The sequence below is a fragment of the Lissotriton vulgaris genome, chromosome 2_1 (assembly GCF_964263255.1).
Source record: "Lissotriton vulgaris chromosome 2_1, aLisVul1.2, whole genome shotgun sequence".
NCBI classification, from domain to species: Eukaryota; Metazoa; Chordata; class Amphibia; order Caudata; family Salamandridae; genus Lissotriton; species Lissotriton vulgaris.
In genome coordinates, this window is record NC_141687.1 from 72549086 (window position 1) to 72571853 (window position 22768).

Genomic DNA, 22768 nt, shown 5'->3' on the forward strand with positions numbered 1-22768 from the left:
AGACCGTGTCGAATGCCGCGGAGAGGTCTAGGAGGATGAGGGCCGCTGTTTCTCCATTGTCCATCAGGGCTCGGATGTCATCGGTGGCGGCGATGAGGGCGGTCTCGGTGCTGTGTTTGGCTCGGAAGCCGGACTGTGAGGGGTCGAGGGATCCGTTCGTCTCGAGGAAGGCGGCCATCTGCTTGTTGACGGTCTTCTCGATGACTTTGGCTGGAAACGGGAGAAGCGAGATGGGGCGGTAGTTCTTGAGGTCGGTGGGGTCCGCTGTTGGTTTCTTGAGTAGAGCGTTGAGTTCGGCGTGTTTCCAGCTTTCAGGGAAGATGGCGGTGTCGAAGGATGTGTTGATGATGTCTCGCAGGTGGGGTGCGATGACAGCGTCGGCCTTGTTGAAGACGTGGTGAGGGCAGGGGTCGGTCGGTGATCCGGAGTGGATGGAGTTCATCGTGCGGATGGTGTCTTCTGTGCTGATCGGGGTCCAGGCGTGGAGGGTGGTGGTGGGGGGGGGTGGCTGGTCGGTCGTGGTGTGCGTTGGTTGGTTGTTGAAACTGCTGTGTATGTCCGTGATCTTGTTGTGGAAGTATGAGGCGAGGGAGTTGCAGAGGTCTTGCGATGGGGTGATGTCGTTGTTTCCTGCGCTGGGGTTGGAAAGCTCTTTCACGATGTTGAAGAGTTCCTTGCTGTTGTGTGCGTTGTTGTCCAACCGGTCCTTGAATGCTGTTCTCTTGGCGGCGCGGATCAGCTGGTGGTGTTTCCGGGTGGCCAGTTTGTAGGAGGTCCTGTTGTCCGGTGTCGGGTCCCTTTTCCAGACTTTCTCGAGGGCTCTGCAGTTCTTCTTGGAGCTCTTGAGTTCGTCGGTGAACCATGGGGCCTTCTTGCTGCCGGGTCTGCTGGGCGGGGTCCTCAGCGGGGCGAGTACGTCCGCGCAGTTGCTGATCCACTTTGTGATGTTATCGGCGGCCTGGCTGGGGTTCGCTGAGCTGGCAGGAGGGTGTTGGCTCAGGGAGGTGGCGAGCTGGTCCGCTGTGATCTTGTTCCAGCTTCTGCGGGCGGTGGGTTGCTGGTGTTGGTGGGTCGTCGTTCTCTTGAAGGTGAAGTGGACGCAGCTGTGGTCCGTCCATTGAAGCTCTGTGGCGTGGCTGAAGTCGATGTCTGTGCTGGATGAGAAGACGGCGTCGAGTGTGTGTCCGGCGAGGTGGGTGGGGGTGGACACCAGTTGCTTGAGTCCCAGGTTGGCGAGGTTGTCGAGCAGGGTGCTGGTGTTGCGGTCGTTGTTGTTCTCCAGGTGGAAGTTGAGGTCCCCCAGGAGGATGTAGTCAGCGGAGGGGAGGGCATGCGGGCTGACGAAGTCGGCGATGTCCTCGCTGAATTGCGTGCGTGGTCCAGGGGGTCGGTAAATCAGGGTGCCTCTGAGGGTGGTGTTCGGGTTGGTGTGGATCTGGAAATGCAGGTGTTCGGCGCTGGTCAGGGTGTTGTCGGTGCTGGTCGTGAGACGGATGGTGTTCCTGTGGATGATGGCGATGCCTCCTCCCATCTGGTTGGCGTTTCGGTCCCTCCGGACGATCTTGTAGCCCTCTGGGATAGCGATGGCGATGTCGGGAGCTGAAGAGGCGTTCATCCAGGTCTCCGTGAGGAAGGCAACGTCAGGGGCTGTGGCGTCTAGGAGGTTCCAGAGTTCGATGGCGTGTCTGTGGACGGAGCGGGTGTTGAGCAGGATGCACTTGAGGTGGGTGCTGCTGGTGTTCGACTTGTCGGGTGCTGGTGCGGGGCTGGTCCGGATGCATGAGAACTTGCAGGCGTGGCAGCTGAAAGGTCCGTGGGTGCGTCTTGGAGTGGCTTGGTGGCATTCTGGGAGTCGGCCGGTGTTGAGAGCGATGAGGGTGGCGGCTGAGTACGTCAGGCGGGTCGGTCGGGCTCTTCGGGGGCCAGGGGTCCTGGCGCTGGTCGCGATCCGGTCGCGGCGGCGCACAATCGGCGCGCCCGCTGCGCGTGACCGCTGCGCGTTCGCTCGGTCGCCATTTAAGGCGAAGTGCGCGGGTGGGCGGGGCAGCTGGGAGGCGGGAGCGGGGAGGGTTACAGAAGACAGAAGGGGCGGGGACAAGCGGCGGTGGCGGGAAGGGAGGGCGGGGGGCGGCGCGGTAGGCGGACAACAAGGAAGGAGAGCAAACACGTAAGAAAAGTAATAACAGGCACAAATTTACGCAAAAAGCGGGCAAAAACAGAGATACACAGAGTTATACAAGGCAAGCACAAATGACCGTAAAAACAAAGGAAAAAACACTCGCAGCGGCGGCAGCCGGCAGACGAGGATGCAGCGAGGCAGAGGGCAGGCAGGCAAGGGGCACACGCAGCAGCTGGTGGCCGTGCGGCGCGGGGGTGTCCCACAAGTGGGTCACACTCACCTGCGTCCCACGGTCGCCATTTAAGGCCAAGTGCGCGGGTGGGCGGGGCAGCTGGGAGGCGGGAGCGGGGAGGGTTACAGAAGACAAAAGGGGCGGGGACAAGCGGCGGTGGCGGGAAGGGAGGGCGGGGGGCGGCGCGGTAGGCGGACAACAAGGAAGGAGAGCAAACACGTAAGAAAAGTAATAACAGGCACAAATTTACGCAAAAAGCGGGCAAAAACAGAGATACACAGAGTTATACAAGGCAAGCACAAATGACCGTAAAAACAAAGGAAAAAACACTCGCAGCGGCGGCAGCCGGCAGACGAGGATGCAGCGAGGCAGAGGGCAGGCAGGCAAGGGGCACACGCAGCAGCTGGTGGCCGTGCGGCGCGGGGGTGTCCCACAAGTGGGTCACCACCACGTATTGCTTGTATTATTGAATTACCAGACTGTCTATGCTTACAACTATTTTTACTACTTGCATTATTGATGTACCTGTTTACTATGCTCCCCATGTACATACCCCACCCCACCTATACCTACAACTGTGATGTACCTTATGGCCTGTTATTCGCCCTCCTGGTGTTATTCTATGCTCTGTAAAGCGCTCTGATATCTGCAAGGATCTTGTTCGCGCTATATAAAACTTTAAAAAAAAAAAAAAAAACTTGTCCTGCTGCTACCCTATCCCCTCACCCCCCCCTTTTTTGTCTGGCATCCCTGCCAATTATGATCCTTTTAGTGTCACGATTCCCTTTTTCCTTTATCCATCACGTTTCCCCTTCCGCATCACTGTTCCGTTTCCTTGCCCACTTCGTCACGAAAATCCTGTGTCATGTATTTATTTATGTTCACTTGTTAAAGTCGGGAACATTCTGTTAAAACAGCTGTTTAGGATGTAAGGTATTACTTCTCACGAAAGAGACTCAATTGTTATAATGTCCTAAATGCAGCAAGGACCGTCTGAATCAATGTAAACAATTGCAGTGTATAGTTCCTAATGTTCTATATGCGATTTGCCTTCAACTAGTAATTACCATTGGATCATTGTGTGCTGTCTCACTCTTAATCCCTGTTTAAAAAGAGCGCTCTTTATGCTGGACCCAAGTATGTTGATATTTAAACACCAACAGCGATCAATGCACGCTTCCACCACACGCACACAGCACCAGACGTCAGTACACGCTTTCACCAGGCACACCCACACACCACCAACCGTCAGTGCACACTTTCACCAGGCACACCCCATCAGCCGTCAGTGCACGCTTTCACCAGGCACACACACCACTAGTCGTCAGTACACGCTTCCGCCAGGCACAGACACCACCAGCTGGCAGTGCACACTTCCACCAGGCACACACACCACCAGCCATCAGTGTACATTTTCTACAGGCACACACACCACCAGCCATCAGTGCACGCATCAATTGTTAACACATCCACAATTAACTATTGTAGCAATCGCAGTATGGCGCACTTTTAAACATGTCAGTGCACGCTTTTCCACCATGCACACACACCACCAGCTATCAGTGCGCACTTTCAACAGGCACACACACACCACTAGCCATCAGTACACGCTTTCATCAGGCATACACACCACCGGCCGTCAGTACACACTTTCAACTGGCACAGACACCATAAGTCATCAGTGCACGCTTTCACCGGGCACAAACACCACCAGCCGTCAGTGCACGCTTTCACCGGGCACAAAAACCACCAGCCGCCAGTGCACCCTTTCACCAGGCACACACCACCAGCCGTCAGTGCACACTTTCACCAGGCACAGACACCATAAGTATGACGTGCACGCTTTCACCGGGCACAAACACCACCAGCCAATACAGAGTTTGCAAAAAAATTCATGCAACACATTGTCATATACAATGCCAATAACTCAAACTTGTTTATTTCTTGACAATGTGTTTCTTTAGATGGAGTTTGGAGCCCAGCATGATTTCTAATTACTTATCTTTGGATAAAAGTTGGCAGTGGCAGCTCCTCCGAGCACCACCCCGCTGCTGATAGTCAGCAGAGGCAAACGTGAAAAAGAAAAATTATAATAAAACCATTTCATTATCATTTTATTTTTCACAGAGCCAACCGAGTCTTAGGGCAGGGGTGGGGCCATCATGACGAGAGTCAGCAGCAGGGAGGAGGAGTGGTGGGCACTGTAAAGGAGCATGTCGGTTTGGCTGGCTGTCTTACAGGGCCAAATGGACATGCACACTTAGCATTTGTCCTACCTGAGCTGTGTTGCACAGCCGGGTGGAGAACTGACACAGGCTTCTTGGCCGTGTCTGAGAGCCAAACCAGGCCGCTTAGACTATTCTCAGGGCTTCTGTCATTCTGGGTAATATTATTCCCAGAATGAGAGCATCCGAGAGGTGAGGACTGGGACAGGTTCAGAGGAGGAAGGCGGCATCTGGCCGCAGCAGGTAAGTACTATTTTATTTGTTTTTCATTATTTTGTCTGTGTTTTTTTAGGTATTTTTCCCATGCTGCCCTACCACTTGGGATTGAGAGCAGCCGACACTGAAAGTTGGAGCTCAAAGCAGTTATGGTTAAAAAGTTAGGATACCTTGGGACTACTGCTTAGTCATCACACGATCAGGTTACATCCCACAACTTGTTATGTGCTCACAAACCTTAGAACACTTCATATAAATGTGGGTTGAAAACACAAGGTAATCCATTTCACAGGCAGATCATAGTCAATAATTTTATTCTTAAACAGTGTTTCAATTTGTTATTAATGACAATAACTTTGTTGGTTATTTACAAGAACTACTTACTGTTAACACTCTTCCCACTCACTATTATATAAAGAGGGAACACAGGGAAAATGAGAAAGAGGCATGACCCCCATTACACGCATTCTACGACATCAATGACACACTACATCCGAATTGCCGCTAATGAGGACACCACTACATTGAATAAGGTAAATTGATTTAAGCATTTAAATACATTTTAAGGTAAGTTAATTCCCCCAATAGACTTAGGGATAATTTTATTAAATTTAAATTAAGTAAGAGTTAGTGCTGTTCTTAAGTTTAAAATAGTTGGACTGATTTAAATAAGGGTTACGATTCGGGTATTAAATGCAATGCAAATTAATTAAGGATTAGGGATAGATGTAAATATTTCATTTAGTTTAGCCATTTTAAATTAAGGTGTAGGGTTAATGTTTTAATTACATTTAATTTAATTTGTTTTAAAGTAATTTAGTTGAAATTAATTAAGGAATGGGTTTATGGCTGGCATTCAATCCAAGAAAAACTATTCAGAGAGAGAGGTATATCAGAAGCAAGAACCCGGCTCTCCTCATTAGGCTGACAATATCTGCTATAAAGTTGAAAATATTCAGATTTCTGGGAAGCCTCAATAACCTATCAGTTAACAAGACTCTCAAGAGAGAAGCTGACTGTCAATGCCTCAGCTGCCATTCTGGCAGTGAAGAATGACTGACCAGCTTCATGTGTCTAAGTCCACAATCTGGAACGTGACAGCCTGGACTATCACCCGCGAATCTATCATCGGCAGACCCAGAACATGCTGGAATATCTACTGGAAATCAATGGCACAGGGAGAGTGGAAGGGACAGCCCAATACCTCGGGAAAGCCCAGTTGCTCTGAAATATAAGAATAAGGTCAGTGCTGTGCTCTAGTTTAAAGAGCTTACAGAAGCTTGGTGTAGTGTTCTGGAGATTGGCTGCTCCCACTGTGTTTAATAATTGTCTGGTGTGTCTTATGTGTTTTTATCAGCCCTGAAGAAGTCCCAATCTCTTTGCACGAAATGTGTTGGCTGTGTTCATCACTCACATTGGGGCTGTGTTTGCAAGAAGGAAACAAAGAATATCACTTTGATCACAAACGAGTGCTCTTGTATTTTTAAGGATTGAACAATCATTTTGGGATTTATCTAGGAATCATGAATTCTCCTCTTAGACAACTTGGGAGCGTGTCTATTATTTATGGAGGGCCTCTCCCATATTTTGTGTGTACTATTTCTGTGTTATTTGGGTCTTTTTAATAGTTAACCCAAGGAGCAGAGCACCTGTTTTATAGAAAGTCATGGAGTGTGGCAATATATTGTATAACCGTTCTTAGCTTTCTAGACACAACCACCTCGATTCACATCACACACACACCACACACAATTTCACACACACCAAACCAATTTCAGCCTCATGCTAACACATGCACGCACTAATTCCACAACACAAAAGTCTCGCTCACAAACAGGAGTAATAACAACACACCACACAAAAAGGAGGCTTATGTCCACTAACATTGACCACCCTATACCTACTCCATCTCCCACCACCATATACAAAAACAGGTTTCTTTCAAATGAAATCAGTCACGCATGGCTCTGGACATTTAGACTCCCCTTGTCTCACAAAGCCAGGCATCCTCACTCAAATCAAATCACCCACTTAAAAGCTCACATCATCACTTATTTTCCTTTCATTGCACCACCTTTTATACTTGACTTCACCATTCCGAATTCTTTCAGACACCACCTGCAACGTTGCTTTTTCCTTTCTGTGACACTTTCACACCAGACACAATTTTGTATCTACGGGCCTACCTCTCATCAATACAAAATGGTGTATGCTCAGTAACACTATGGGCCCGATTCCGATCTTGCTAGTAAAGCTCTGCGTCCGACTCAGATCCGTAGGGCTTTACGAGCGATTCGTGCAACTGGAGTCCGAACGAGCGAGTGCGATGCATTCTTATGCTTACGGACTTGGTTCGCTCACACTCCCATTTGAACTCTATGGGAGCCTGTATACTGGACATGTATAGAGGCTTCCATAGCAAAAGGGGTGAGTGGGGAAACACATTCACCCTGTGGCGGGCACCCCATGGTGCCCATCACAATGTGCATTCATGGGAAGGTGGGACCCATGGGTACCCCCCACGGGTCAGAATCAGAGTGCTCCAGGTGATGGTGGGCCTGCTACAGCCCCCAAAAGAATGATTCCGGCAGCTTTTTCGATCCGGACATGCCGACTCATGAAGGCTGTCCAAATCATGCATTGTACTTGCTCGCTCGGAAACAGAGTCCATAGAGCTGTACGAAGCGTCTGCGTACTAGTTGTACAGACTGGATCGAGTTGGGAGATGATTCGCTCAACGCGAACTTCAAATCGTACTTGGTCGTTCAGACCAGTGTACCAATCAGTCGGAAAAAAGGGCTATGAATTAAATCTGATTCGTAGGCCTTCCGAGCGAGATCAGAATCAACTCCTATGTGTTATATGTCATGTCTTGTTATGTTATGCAGATTTGTAGCACACACTATCACCCCGCAGACTATCCTGATGCTGAGCACGTTTGAGTCTAAGCACACCTAGGGCCTAGTGGAACTACTTGTAAAAAGGTCTTCAGTTTCTTGAAGAATTTAAGAAGTGATGGGGAGGCTCTAATGTGTAGCAGCAGGTTATTCCATGCTTTATGAGCAATGTAGGAGAAAGCTCGATTGCCAGATCTGGGTTTCTGTATGAGTGGGATTTGTGCAAGTAGGAGTCCTGATAGGTGAAGGTGTCTGGAAGGTTTGTGAAAGCAGATGCATTTGTTGAAATATGCTGGGCCAGTGTTATCTATTGCCTTGAAAGTATGGGTGAAGAATTTGAATTGTGCTCCTTTGTGTATAGGCTGCCTGTGGAGCTCCTTCCGGTGTGGTGTGATGTGAGTATGGTGTTGCAGGTTGAGAGTGATTCTGGCTGCAGAGTTCTGAATAGTCTGCAGCCTTCTAGTGAATTTATTGTTGATCCTTGCATAGGTGTTTCCATAGTCCAGCTTGCTTGTGACCAGAGTACGCGTGAAGGTTTTTAGGGTGCTGATGAGAGACATTTGAAAATCTTCCACAGCATCTCCAGGGTATGGAAGCATGTAGTAGTGATGGCATTGACTAGGGATGCCATATTGAGTTTGCTGTCCCACTGTACTGTGCTCTTCCTGAAGATAACAATTTCAGTCTTGTTGGTGTTCACCTTTAGACAGTTGATCTTTATCCCGTAGGTGGTTTCAGTAATTCAGGCATTGAACTTGATCTGTGTACTCGACATCTTGTTTGTGAGGGAGAAAATTAGCTGCGAGTCATCAGAGTACGAGGGTATTGTCAGAGCAGATCTGGTTAGAGGGGTCATGCATATGTTGAAGAAGGATCAAACTGAGGCAGGGTCCTTGCAGAATTCTGCAGATGAGGCTACAGGCTTCTGAATTGTGCGGTGCCAGGTTGATTGCCTGAATCATCCCAGTCAGAAAGGAGCAGATCCATCAGAGTGCATGTTCTTAGATTCCGATGTCATGTAGGCATTGGATGAGGATGGAGTGAGAGACCATGTCAAACGCTGCGGAGAGGTCCACGAGGATAAGGGCCACCATGTCTCCTCCAACCAAAGTCCTGCTGATGTCATCCTTGATAGCGAGTGAAGTTCAGTGCTGTGGTTGGGTCTGAAACCAGATTGAGTGGTACTGACTAGCTGGCAGTTGTTGATATAATCAGTGAGGTGTCTGTTGATGATTTTCTCTAAAACATTGCCCGGTCTTTAGTTGGCGAGCATTGAAGAGTTTGCAGACGGTTTCTTCAACAATGGGAGGATATGTGAATGTTTCCAAGCATCTAGGAAGATCAAAGGAGATTTGAAGGCATTCAGAATGGGTGTGAGCTTGGGACTCATGGATTACAGTTCTCTAGAGTAGGAGGGTTGTGGTAAGGATCTAATGGTGCCCCTGAGTAGATGGTCTTCACGGAGGTAGCAATTTCTTGTGGGTTGATGATGGGCCAAGTGGTTTGCATTGAATTTCTGGATAAGATCAGGTTGCTTTGGCTAAGTCTGTTGAGTTTGGTTGCAGACTGAAGTTGCTGTTAGTGGCAGTGATTTTGTTGCTGAAGAATTGAGGGATGTTCTTGCAGAGGTCCTTTGCCAAAGAACAGAGGTGTAATGCTGCGCATATATCGACCAGGAACATCATAGAGCGCATGTTTGGGCTGTTGAAGAGCCGCTACAGATGCCTCCATAAAACCGGTGGCGCCTTACAATACAACCCTGAACAATGCTTCAAGACAGTAGCAGCATGTGCCATGCTACACAATATTGCCACAAAGGGAGGCATAGCAATTGAGGTGTCTGAAAGCGACTCAGAGGACGACAACCAGCAAGGGCCACACCGCTGTGCGGCACATGGGGCAAGTACAGCAGAAGGCTGCAGGAGACACATGGAAATAACACAAAATTATTTCTGAGGTGAGTAATGATGAGACACAACACGGATATTGCTGTGAAAGTATGTTTATCTTAAAAAATAATGACGAGTGTTGAAGCACACAGCTTGTGTGCCCAGTAGCACAGGAATAGGAGTAATGTACATAAATGTCTTTAAATCAAATCATTACTTGAAAGTCTGTCAAAAGTGTTGTGTCCATTAATGGTTACCACACCATATCTGTATGTCAGTGTACATGGCAGTCCAACGCTTCCTGGAGTTGAGTGCGCTACTGGAGTGTAGGCGCATCCTTGTGTTGGGCACACTTATTCAGGTTCTGTGTGTAGGTAACACAATAGATTCCAAAAAGGTTTCAATAAAAAGTTCCAAAAATGAAGTTCTAAGGTTTATTGGAAAATTTTCATTTCGTGATTTTCTGTTTTCTTTTCAAACATGATCATCAAATAAACGATTTAATCCACATTAGGACGGCTCCGATGCATTTTGGACTAACCAAGTCCTTTGTCAAGGAGCGCTGCAACAGAACATATGAAAAAATAACCAATAAACCTTAGAACTTCATTTTTGGAACTTTTTATTGAAACCTTTTTGGAATCTATTGTGTTACCTACACATAGAACCTGAATAAGTGTGCCCAACACAGGGATGCGCCTACACTCCAGTAGCGCACTCAACTCCATTGATATCCATAGACGCACCGGAACAGTTGCGTCACCTGTAGGAGCACCTTGAACTCCACAACCTTAACTATACCATCCCTGAAATTCACACTACAACTTAAGTAGTGCGCTGCGCCTATTCCTTTTCAGTCTAACGCTTCCTCCCACGCACACCCAGACACCTTTCAGATGCTGCATCTTCATCCCCCATGTTGGCAGTGGAGAGGGTACTACAGCGTGTCTTGCGCCTTCCTGCAGTGGTAACAGACATAGACAGACTGCTCATGCTTGAGGCCTCCTCATACGCTCTTCCAGCGTGACAATATTTGACTCCATTATGGCATCTTGCATCATTTCCACTGCATTGGTCACCAGCCCAGTGCCATCCCCACATCCCCACTCCAATGGGACATCTCAGTTTGCATTGTCACAGACCTATGTGCCAGCAGTACAGTGGCTGTGGCCACCCTATTATTGGATTTTGCATACACGTTCATGCGCTGAATCAATTGCCGATGGTGTCTTGTCTGTTACGCAGGTCCCTCCTGCTCACCCTGGTCAGTTCTTTCACACAATCCGTCAGAACTGCTATATTGACGGCCATCTTTCTGTTTTGTGCCTGCACTAAACGTGTGTTTTTTGTGTGCAGGCGCTGCACCCGGAGCATCTGTCCCTCAAGATCACCCCAGGCATCATTAGGTTGGTCCTTCAGCTGTGTGATTAGTGACCTCGCTCTAGGCGGCGGGCCTCTGGAAGTGCTGCTGCGGAGCTGTGTTTTAGGAGTCGGTGTGGGTGTCTCTTTCGCCTGGCTGGCAACTGGTGTTACATGTACCTCGTCCTCAGATTCCATTGTCACCAGTGGTGGGGCAGTTGCCCTGCATGTGGTAGGGGCACGTGACTGATTTAGTGGCACCACAGGTGTGTCAGTCGCTTCTACTGCGCTAATTTCTGTTGGGTCAAGGAAGTCACTGTCCTCTGCATCTTCACGTTCTGCATCTGTGAGTTAAACAGTGCAAAACAGCATTCATTTCTGTTAGTGATGTCATGTCACAGAAATCATGATTTCCCTATAAATGAATATTTTGCTATTACACTAATTTTGAGTTGGTTTATTCCTATTTGTGTGTTTGCCATAGTACCTGCCTGACCTGCCTGTATCTCCCATAATGCCTTTGATTTTTAACCAAAATGTGTACTTTTCATTATGGACTCGTGTGCTGTACTGAGCTGATGTAATACTTTTCAAATTAATGACATTTGGCCCCATGCATGCATCTTACCTTCAGATGTGTTTGCCGCTCCAGAGGTGTCTAGCTGCGTCACCCCAACAACAGCTTCAGGCTGGAGTGTCGACTCCACCATGTCCTCCATGGGTGTGTTGGCAGTCTGTGCCGGGGTTCCCCCTCCTGTCTTCCTGGCTTTCTTAAGCCGGTTGGCAATGTGTTCCTTTGCACGACTGCGCAAGTCGCACCTTCTTTTTTTAAAGTCGGCTATGGTACGGTTTATGACCCCAACAGCGTTCACTTTATTTTGGATCCGGATCCATATTTTGCATTTTTCCTGCTCTGCCACTTTTAATGACAATGTTCCAAACAGCTTGTCATGGCTGTTTACCACACCCTTGATTAGTGTGTCTATTTCCTTGTCAGAAAACATATTTTTCCTCTTCCTGGCACTTTGGCTGTTCTCTTTGTTGCTGTATCCATTTTATGAAATGACCAGGTGTTGTTCCAAATGTTACTTTCACTCCTGATCAGCTCCTGCAATCAGCTCCCTCTTCTCACTATGACTGTGCACTGAATGAGGCTTGGGCTGCTGACTTCCTGGTAGTGATGTCATCAAGATGCATCAAATGTGCGACTCCGTTTTTAGCGATTTTGCAATTAGCGAAATCGCAAATAGTGAGATCACAATTTGAGATCTCGTTATTTGTAATAGCGATTTATTGCGAATCGCTAATATTTTGCCATTTTTTTAATGCATCGAGTTTTTGCGATTCCTTATTTGCGATTCCTTATTTCTTGCAAATAAGGAATCGCAAATGTTTACATTGATGCACATGCCAGTTAGCACCTCTAGAGCTGGTGTCATCAAGGTACGTAGATGTGGCATTACGAATAGTCAATCTATACTCTCCTATATGTACTTACATTTTTATTATTTTTGTCCTCGATATTTGGACTATGAAATTAGTTTATTCTGGGAGTTGTAGTCTTGGTTTATTGAAATTGAACTAATTGGACTAACACAGGTTTAAAAAAAGGATTTCTAAAAGATAAGCCCAAGATTGGATCATGTCCCTGGTGGCATGGAGTCATCAGGTAACTTTATGATGATGGGCTAAGGGTAGAAAAGGGCTGACTTTGTCAAGTCGCTAGTGTCCAAGGAAGTGTGATGTCACATCTGCTACTGTGACATTTTTGTAAATCATTGTCTAGGTCAGGAATTTATATTATTGTGTGCCACAACAGATGATAGCAGCATTATCTGCATTTCAAACCCGATATTAATACCATGACATTCTTTCAGCTACCATCAACATACTGTCAGGGCCCATTTATCATTTTGCCACTCATTAGCACAGATAAAGGTGCCATTCCATGCTCATTCCGTGCATTTTCATACTCTGTCAATTGACTTGTTTGCAAATAGCTCCAAATGGGCTCTTCTAGACTTTCCCTTACACAGCAACATAGGAACACATACTCAGGACCATCTTTGCCCAGCAACGGCAACATGGCGTTGCTACGTAAGACTGAGCTCAGTATACGCCTCACAACTCACCCTCATTTAGATGATGTCTCCATCACTATGGAATCATGCTCAACCTCATAATATGGCAAACTCGTCCTATTGACTTTACACTGTTACCCACCCTTAGCGGCTAACAATGCCCCCCTGACTGGATCGTTAAAAACAGCTGGGGCGCAGTGAGCCCGTCATACTTAAAAGCACCAATGGCACTTCAGCTTTTGCGCCATAGGTTGCTACACCCGGGCCATCTCGCAAGCCATGAGCAGTTACACCCCGGCCAAACCAGCAAACCATTAGTAGCTACAGCCAGGCCATCCGGCAAACCATAAGTTTGCATGCGTGTTTGAAAGGTTGGCTTGTTTGTTTTAGCCTCTGTTTATCACAAGACTACTGAAAGATGGCCCCCCATGCATACTTATTTGTGTGTTGACAAGAAGGCAATCTTTCACACTTTTATTCAAATCAAATCAAATCAAAAAGTAGCTTTATTCGGTTTCAATTTAAGAATCCATAAAAGCACAGAATCATTAAAACATTTCATTTCTTACATTAATACAAAACATCATGACCTTTTTAAAATCAAGATCCAAACCGAAATTCAGCTAATTCCAATACTAGTTAAGAATCAGTTCATTGTCAGTCTGAATCTCATCATACTTTTTAAAAACATTGATACAGTGTGCAAAGTTAACTCATCCTCTAGCATTTGCAATCTTAGTAGGGCAGGTCTGCATTGTCTCAGTCCCCACTTTTTAAATAAAACAACTAAATACTCTCTGTTATGAAGTTAGCAGGCTAGTGGTTGTGGGTGGAGCCCAGGGGAGAACAGGAAGAGAAGGAGATGGACAGAGGAAGGGGCAGTTAGAGTAGGGACAGGAGAAAGGCTGGTCGCACTAGAATAAAGCTCCAGCATTATAAATAATTGTGTCTGTGGTTATTTGTAGCAGGATGCTTCAACTGGCAACGAGGGTGGGATAAGCAAAACCCACAAACCCACAGCACCTCGTGAAAACACCCTGTCCCCGCAGCGTCGAGAGACGAGCTCCGCTGCTGAGTGAAGTTGGTGCCGAGAAGAGGAAGTCAGCAGTGAGTGACCCCGTTCCCCAGCGACGCTGGGGAGCCCCGAGAGAGTCACGACAATGAGCGCTGAAACGCTCGGTGCAAGAAAGTGCTTCGCGCCGAAAGCGCGTGTCCCGCCGGATGCGTGGTGCCCAGCATCCCAGAAGAAACAGGAGTCGGGAGCCCACTCCGACCCTGTCCAGTGCCCCAAAGTGAAGGAGAGGTACCCTGGGATGAAGGACGCTGCCCCTGAGAGCCTGCGGCCAAGCGCGACTGAACGCGCCAGAATCGGAGCCTGTGGGCTGTCGGAGGTTTGAAAACCTCACGCCCGATGCGTGGTCTTTAGCCCGCGATCGGCGGAGCAGAGCGGGAAACTGAGAGCAAGGTGGGAGCCCACCCCAGCCTTACCTGGTCGCAGCAAAAGACGAAGAAAGGAAGACCCTGAAGTGTGCTGCCTCCGAGAACTTCCAACCGGTGAGTCCAGAGTGGACGAGTGATCGAGTGAGCAGGGAGCGAGAGCCTCGTGTGCCTGCAGTGTCGGCGGCCATTTTGAAGTCAGGCACATTTCAAGACAAACCCCTTGACTGTTACACGGCAGCCATTTTGAAGTCAGGCACTGGGCAAAAGAAACAAGCATTGGCACCAGAAACTAAACAAGCATTGGCAAATAAACAAGCATTGGCACCAGAAACTAAACAAGCACTGGCAAATAAACAAGCATTGGCAAGTAAACAAGCATTGGCAAGTAAACAAGCATTGACAAAGAAACAAGCATTGGTGAGACCAAGTGAGATTGATAAAGACACAAACAAGCACTGGACTCAACGTCTAAGCAAACATTACATAAAAGCAAATAGGAAGTGGGTGATACCTACTGCAAAATGGTGTCCGACGACGGAGGTAATCCGCCTCAACTGAATGACGCCTGTCCCAAGGCTACAGGTGGGTCGCACCTGCGAGCACCCGAGCCTCTCAAAGTGACCACTGGGGGAAGCATGGGTCCTAGATGGCAAGAATGGCTGGAAGAGTTTGAAGATTATATCGAAGGATCGGAAGTGATTGTGGACAAAAAGAAGTTGATTGCCCTGCGCAACCTGGCGGGGCAAGAGATAGTTAACATAACCAAGGACCTTCCTGCCGCTGAGGCCGATACTTCTGGAAAGGCGGGAAACTTAATCTAGAATTTGAAATAGGTCTCTAGAATCCCGTTCACAGGTCGATTAGACCTTTGTACCTGTCATAGAGTGTAGAAGGCAATCTTTTCCAATAAATCAATTCGGATCACTTCCATCTCCTTCCCCAAAGAACCACTGACAAAAGTTCAAGTTTGAGAATTTATTATAAAGCCAAAAGCAATTGTGTATATAAACACCTCAGTAAAAGATTCAGCAAATACACAGGTACTAATACAAACATAATCCTACGGAAAAGTCTCAAACGACTGAGAAGTAGCACTAATATAACTTCCAAGACTACCAGGCTTGCAAGGATTGCTATGATCTGAGTCTTGTCAGGCCTGGAAGAAAAGAAGAAATACATCAGGATAAATCTATCCCTACACTATACTAAGTGTCATCCCTACAGCCGGATTCTCTCCTAACAAAAGGTGTCAGCCGTGGTGACTTCCAAAGAAGTACACTCACTTAGTTCGGACTTAGCCTCTTGAGTTCATCTCTCACAGCCGCTCTCTGCCTACCCAGCATCTTTCTTCGCCCTTGTGCGCTTCTACTCTGCTCTCCTCTCGGGGTGCTGTCCCTAATACGAAACCCACAGTTCGGTTGACACGCCCCAAGGGACGCCCCTCTCGGAGTGTTAGTTTTCAAAAGGGTCTTCTCCTTGACGTCTTCATCCTTGTTCGTTGATAAACGGCCTTGGGTCCCACAGTCGTCTCCGCTTTAAGTTGCTTCCCTAAAAGTCCACAACCACTCCTCCGGGTCTGTGACTATCATTCTAACTCTCATATACAATGGGCCCTTCTTTACTATCTTTGGCTAACCTTGCACCTGCAAAAGAACGCACATAAATTGGTTCACGACAACATGCTACGTGCAATTAATTCTTTGAGGCAACCTTCTAGGAAAAAGGCAGTTCCATGATTTAAAGTTAGCAGCCACATTCCTAACTCGGCCTACACAAACCGTTATCCCAACCTGGACCTCTGCACGTTTCGAGATGTCACCCCCTTACTTTGGCAAACAGTTTTACTCGTTAGGCCTGCATCATTATAGAAAAAGAAAAGAATACATTTCCCGACTAAACACTTCTATGTCGTTTACATGAATACAATAATGAATTACTAAACATACATTGGAATACATGATGTTTCTTTAAACACACTGTAACTGAACTAGCATTACTTTCACAAATACATTTCTAGATTGCATGGCATTAGTATTTCAAAAAACACGTTATGTTTCAGCTATGGGAAATTCTGGTACATGAGTTCATAGCTTTGTGTCACACTTAAACATGATTATAAGCCTCTATATATGCGGGTGCGGATTACTTGTGAATATGATGTACCCCTACAATTTCTAACACAGTTCTGCACTCTCTCAGTCCCCCCTTTGATTACCTGTGTCATCACCACCATACCACATTCCTTAGGGTAGGGACCGATCTAAACAGCACTCGTTGCGACATTTCCTCGCCTGAGCATTTCTAAAGCCCTTAAGCTTCGGTATTGATTGCCCTGCAACTCCTCCATTCTCTGTGCCTGTCCCCTCACTGCTCTATCCAACCTATTGGACCTATAGCATTTGTACAACCTCAACAAACCCCATATTCCAACCACACAGGCTACTATGATGAGGAGAGGCTCCAGAATGTATTCAAGAAAACTCCTACCCAGGTTGGCAAACCAATTTCCAACACCTCCAAGACTCTTGCCAACTTTTTCCCATGTGTTTTCTTGTGTCAAATTGTTAATCGCATAGTGGATTGCAGTAATGTTGCGCATATATTTCTTCAGGTCTTTAGAATTGTCTGGAATATACGTGCAACATTCCTGGACCTTCAAAAGTTTACAGACTCCGCCCTCTTTCGCTAAAAGGACGTCTAAGGCAAGGCGGTTTTGTAAAACCATCGCCCGTATCGGTAACATCTCACCATGAATCAACACAAAGTGATTTTGCCGTACTCATCGACAATTCATCCACTACTGTTGCTAATCTTCATATCTTTACATCATTTAGAATCACTCCCAGCATTGGTATGGCAGCTCCAAACACATCTCCCACTATTGCAGCAGCACTTTCTCCTCTCTTCACCCTTGTCAACTTGCCACCCTCAACTTGAGCAAAATCCTCAGTGTGATATATCTTGGGAAAGATAATTGCCAGATAACATGTCCCATACCATTTATCCGGCAATCTCACGTATGCATTTCTTCCACAAACGAAATACACCGTAGGGATCACTTGCACCACACTCTTCAGAAAGTCTTTGGTGTAATATTCTAATTTGAAAGTGTGTTCACAAGTTGTCTCACCCACATACACATTTTCGTAGTATGTCTTTGGCCTATGTAAACACAACTTCCCCTTCTGTACTACGTCTAAGGCTATTGGACCATAACTTCCCTTAGACTTGTGTCCAAGCTCTTCATCTGTCCAATCTACCTTACCCTGACCTGACGTCTGTAACTGTTTCTGTTTTTGGTATCTATCCTCAACCTGCTCTACAAACTTCTTCTCTACCTCTGTCAATGAGCAGGTCAAGTTGTGTCGATGTGCATATGAGGTATCTATGGTTTTCGTCGGAATGAAAAAATATCTAAGTCTATCCTCCGACTTATAATAATCCCACTTGTTCAAATGCTTATAGTTTGGGACTTCTGGTAACACAGCATCATAATTCGAAAAGAAATATTCAAAATGTGATCTCCCATAAAATATGCTAAGCAGCAAGATACATGAAATTCCATACGTTAATGGCAGGTGATGGTATCTAATACCCTCGTCTTCTGAAGCTGGCAATTGCATACACACGTAACAATCTTTCGCATCCATCGCGTCAATATACTCATACCGCAATTTAGCATAAGCATTCTTTCCAAAGTTTCCTTTGGACAGATCAGCATGTAATCTACAGCTTTCTTCAGCTAGCAAAGCTTTTTCGGCTCCTATGTTTACCTCCTTGTGGCTCGGAGTGGTAGGTGTAGGTGTTCCCTTGACCTCTGCTTCCTGCTCCTAAGGCGCTAAATAAGAAACTAAAACTACAACAAATATAAAGAAAATCACTAACCTTAATAGTGTACCTATAATACATTTTGCCCTACGAGTCGGGTTCCCAGCCTCCATGGTCTCGGACAGTGTGATTCGATTCTAGCAGCAATACAAAGTCTTGGCAATACAAAGTCTCTTGCTTGGCTTTATGAATTTCCTCAAACCACACCTAGAAGCAGAGATCCCCTTTCAGATTTTCATTGTCCATTTTATTTTCAGATGACCCTACTCTTCTCTGTCCTCTAAGGGATGTCCCTAAATTTCATCTTCTTCCACTCGGCTCTAAGTATTTTCAGCAGCTATGTACAAAGTCTTTACTGCGCATCAATGATCAGGTTCTCTCCAAGTGCACAGAGTACGTAATCTAAGAGTTCCATATGAAGGACTATGGCATCATAGGCAGGTATTTCAGGACCAAATGTAGGCAAAGTCAATCTGTTCAGAATCAAATCACTTATCTTGCTTAGGAAAGGGGCATTAGGAACAGTGATTGTCAGTAAGCCTTCAAATTCCAGTCCAGGCACCAACAGTATCACTTCCAATTTATAGTTCGGGGCCGTATCGGTCACCAGCACTGACCTCACCCTCCCGGATCTCAGTACACCTGGCATTTGTCAAAGGGTAGGTCCACTCCGGAGTGGCGTATCTTCTGCAAGGTACTCTCACCCTCCTTGATCTCCTCGGACCCTTCTCCTCTGACTCTTGGTCTCCTGTTTCCGGGTCTGATTCTTCGGATACAGGCGCAAGGTCTTTTTCAGAGGTCAACCTCACATTCAACCTCTTCCGCCTTTCAGGCCAACTTGCCTCAGTGCCCTTTACTCCTCTGTTCCTTGTCGGCACAACTTGCTCATCTCGACCTTCAGCTTCTCCAGAGTTGGGATCACCCTCACAGCAGCTTTCCCATTCAGTGGCAGTTTCAGTGTTACTGTCGCTGTGATCTCCCTCAGCTTGGTCGGATGAGTTACCAGCTTCTTCAGACACCCCCGCAGCTTGACTTGTCCCCTCTTGTGGATCTTTCTCCACAGCTGGATTTTCTTCTACGAGAGGAGCTGTTTCTTCCAGGGGCGCTGGTACTCTTCGGGTGTGCGAAGCATGTATCCAATTTGGCAATCCACCGCACTTCACAGCAGTGTTCGTCACCAGGATGACTTGGAACAGCCCTCGCCAGCGGACGTCCAAGCAGCTCTTCCTCACGTGCTTCCGTACTAGCACCCAGTCTCTGGGACACAGGTCGTGACAGAGGTCTCTAGAAGTTGGGATTTCTGCCGTCTGCACCTGAAGGGACACAGAATGGATGACGTCAGATAATCCTTTGCAGTAATCAAGAATCAGATCATCTGTGATATTCAGTAAGGGTGGGCGTAAAATCCGTTTCGTGGGCGAATTTGCGGATTTTCCGCGATTTCACGATCCGCGAATCTCGCGAAATCGCTGTAAAATCTGCGAATCAGCGGGGACGAATTTTCAGCCAAGCAATGGTTACAGCAGCAGGTGCAAAAGTTGAACCTAATTTCTTTGTAACCTTTTACAAAAGGGTTACAAACAAATTAACTTCAACTTGGACACCTGCTGCTAATTGCTTCCTGGCGCCTCGTTGCCTACTTGCAACTATTCTCTGACCCTGCTCTGACCCTTGAAGCAGTGTCAGAGAATAGTTACAAGTAGGCAACGAGGCACCTGTCCAAGGAATTAAACCTCATCAGGAAGCACTTACAGATATAAATAACAGGAAGAAGGGAGAAGATGGCAAATACACCCATTTTGAGTTGTCAGGAGGGGTTAAACTAAAAGAGACCTTTACAGCATAATTTTCATATGCATTTTGCTAAAAATAAAAAGCTGTATGTTCTGTAGGGGCAACTCAGGAATCTGGCCCTTCAGAGATCCGGCCTCTCTTTCTTTCTCTTGTTCTCTCTCTCTTTCCCTCTCTTTCCCTCTCTATCTATCTATCTATCTATCTATCTATCTATCTATCTATCTATATATCTATCTATCTATCTATCTATCTATCTATCTATCTCTCTCTCCCTCTCCCATAAACGACTGCATGGGTAACTTCACTATGCAAGCGGCTCGCAAAGACGCAAAAAGCCCCACGAACACGCAAAAAACCCTGCGAACTCGCAAAAAAACTAAAATCTGCAAATTCGCGAATTTTGCGGAGCGCGAATTCACAAATCCGCAAATTCGCGGATCGCAAATTCGCAAATTTCGCCCATGCTTAATATTCAGTAAGGCCGCTGAAGGGACCGATGGCAACCTCATAACTCTTCCCATCAGCACCTCATGAGGTGAAAGTCCTGTTCTCCTGTCTGGTGTACTACGCATGCTCATTAACACCAAAGGTAAAGCATCTGGCCATTTCAGAGATGTGGAAGAACACACTTTCGCCATTTGTGCCTTGAGCGTTCCATTTATCTGTTCCACTATGCCAGAAGCCTCTGGCTGATAGCTACAATGCAATCTTTGATCGATGTTCAATGCAGAACAGAGCATCTTCACAACTTCACTGTTGAAATGTGTTCCTCTGTCCGATTCCAAAGAGGTCGGGACCCCGAATCTAGGTACTAACTCCCTCAACAACAATTTAGCTACTGTGAGTGTATCGCACCTGCGAGTGGGATATGCCTCGACCCACCTGGAGAACACACATATAATTACCAAGACATATCTGAGGCTGTTACACTTAGGCATCTCAATGAAATCCAATTGCATTCTGTTGAAAGGCCCTCCAGACCTTCCCACATGGCTCAACGTAACTGGTGTTCTTTTTCCAACATTCATTTGTTGACACGTAACACACCTCTGACACACAGCTTCCGCAGCCGTTCGGAACTTTGGGTTATACCAAGTCTGCCTAAACACTCGTATCATAGCATCTCTTCCCAAGTGTACAGAACCATGTATCTGGCGAGCCATCGGGCTCACTAGTTCATTCGGCAACAACGCTCTCCCATCTGCCGATATCCACAAATCCAGATCCCTTTTGTATAGCCAGAAGTCACCCACACTCTTTTCTCAAAGTCTGACGCTTGTTCCTGCATCTTCCTCAATTCATCCCATGTATCTGCCACTTCAAGTACCATGTTTAGCTCGGTCCCTCTGTGTATTCCCTCAACAACCTGGTCCGTGAGGAGTAAGCTTGCTCGGCACAATAGCGTGCTACTTCGTCCGCATATCTGTTACCCAGGGATACAAAATCAGCCCCTTTACTATGTGCTGTGCATTTCACCACTCTAATTTCTGCTGGTCCCTGCAGAGCTTCCAGCAGTAACCTGACAAATTCTCCATTCCTGATAGGGGAACCTGATGATGTCATGTAACCCCTTTGAGACCATAACTGACCGAAGTCATGAACCACGCCGAACCCATATCTGTTGTCGGTGTATATGGTGACTCGAATCTTGTTGGCTGCCAGACAGGCACGCGTCAACGCAACTATCTCAGCTACCTGAGCGGAGTGTACTCCTTCCAAACAGGCAGCTTCGACTATACCATGAATCGTGCAAACGGCAAAAGCCGCCCTTAACTGTCCAGCATTGTCCCTTATACATGAGCAATCTACAAAGAGAATTTCATCTGGGTCTTCCAAAGGCTCATCAACAATGTCTGGTCTTGGTTTGGCGCATAGTTCAGTCACTTCAAGGCAGTCATGGTCTTCACAATCATCATCTAAAACATTTGGCAATGGCATCAATGTAGCAGGGTTCAAAACCGAGCACCTCTTTAGGGTCACATTCTCTGCAGCAAGTATAACCTGCTCATAACGTGTGAGCCTGTTGTTAGTCAGGTGCTGCGTTTTGGTCCTTGTCATTAACAATTCTACTGAATGTGGAACGTGTACCACCAATGGATGCCCCATTACGATGCTCTCACAGCGCTCAATGCTGACACCTGTTGCAGCAACGGATTTGAGACATCCGGGCAACGCTGCGGCTACTGGGTCTAAAGTAGCCGAGAAATATGCAACTGGCCTTCGGGCACCTCCGTGATCTTGGGTCAAAACTGCTAACGCGCAGCCCTCTCGCTCGCAGCAAAACAATGAAAACAATTTAGTGTAATCAGGCATTCCCAGAGCCGGAGCCTGACATAAGTCTTCTCTCAACATTAGGAAAGCCATCATGCAGTCTGTGTCCCATGGTACTGGATCACTCACGTCCTTGAGCGTCAGTTTCTGTAAAGGTTTCGCTTTTAGTGAGAAATTTGCAATCCACTGGCGACAGTAGCCAACCATTCCCAGGAACATTCTAACCTCCCTTTGTGTGGTAGGCACCATCATCTTCATTATTGCCTCTATTCTGTCTGGGGACACTTTTCTTATTCCCTTATCTATCCTGTGTCCCAAATACTGTACTTCTGGAAGACAGTATTGTAACTTGCTAGGAGATACCTCGTGACCATTCTCTGCTAGATGGTTCAACAACGCGATGGTGTCTATTCTACA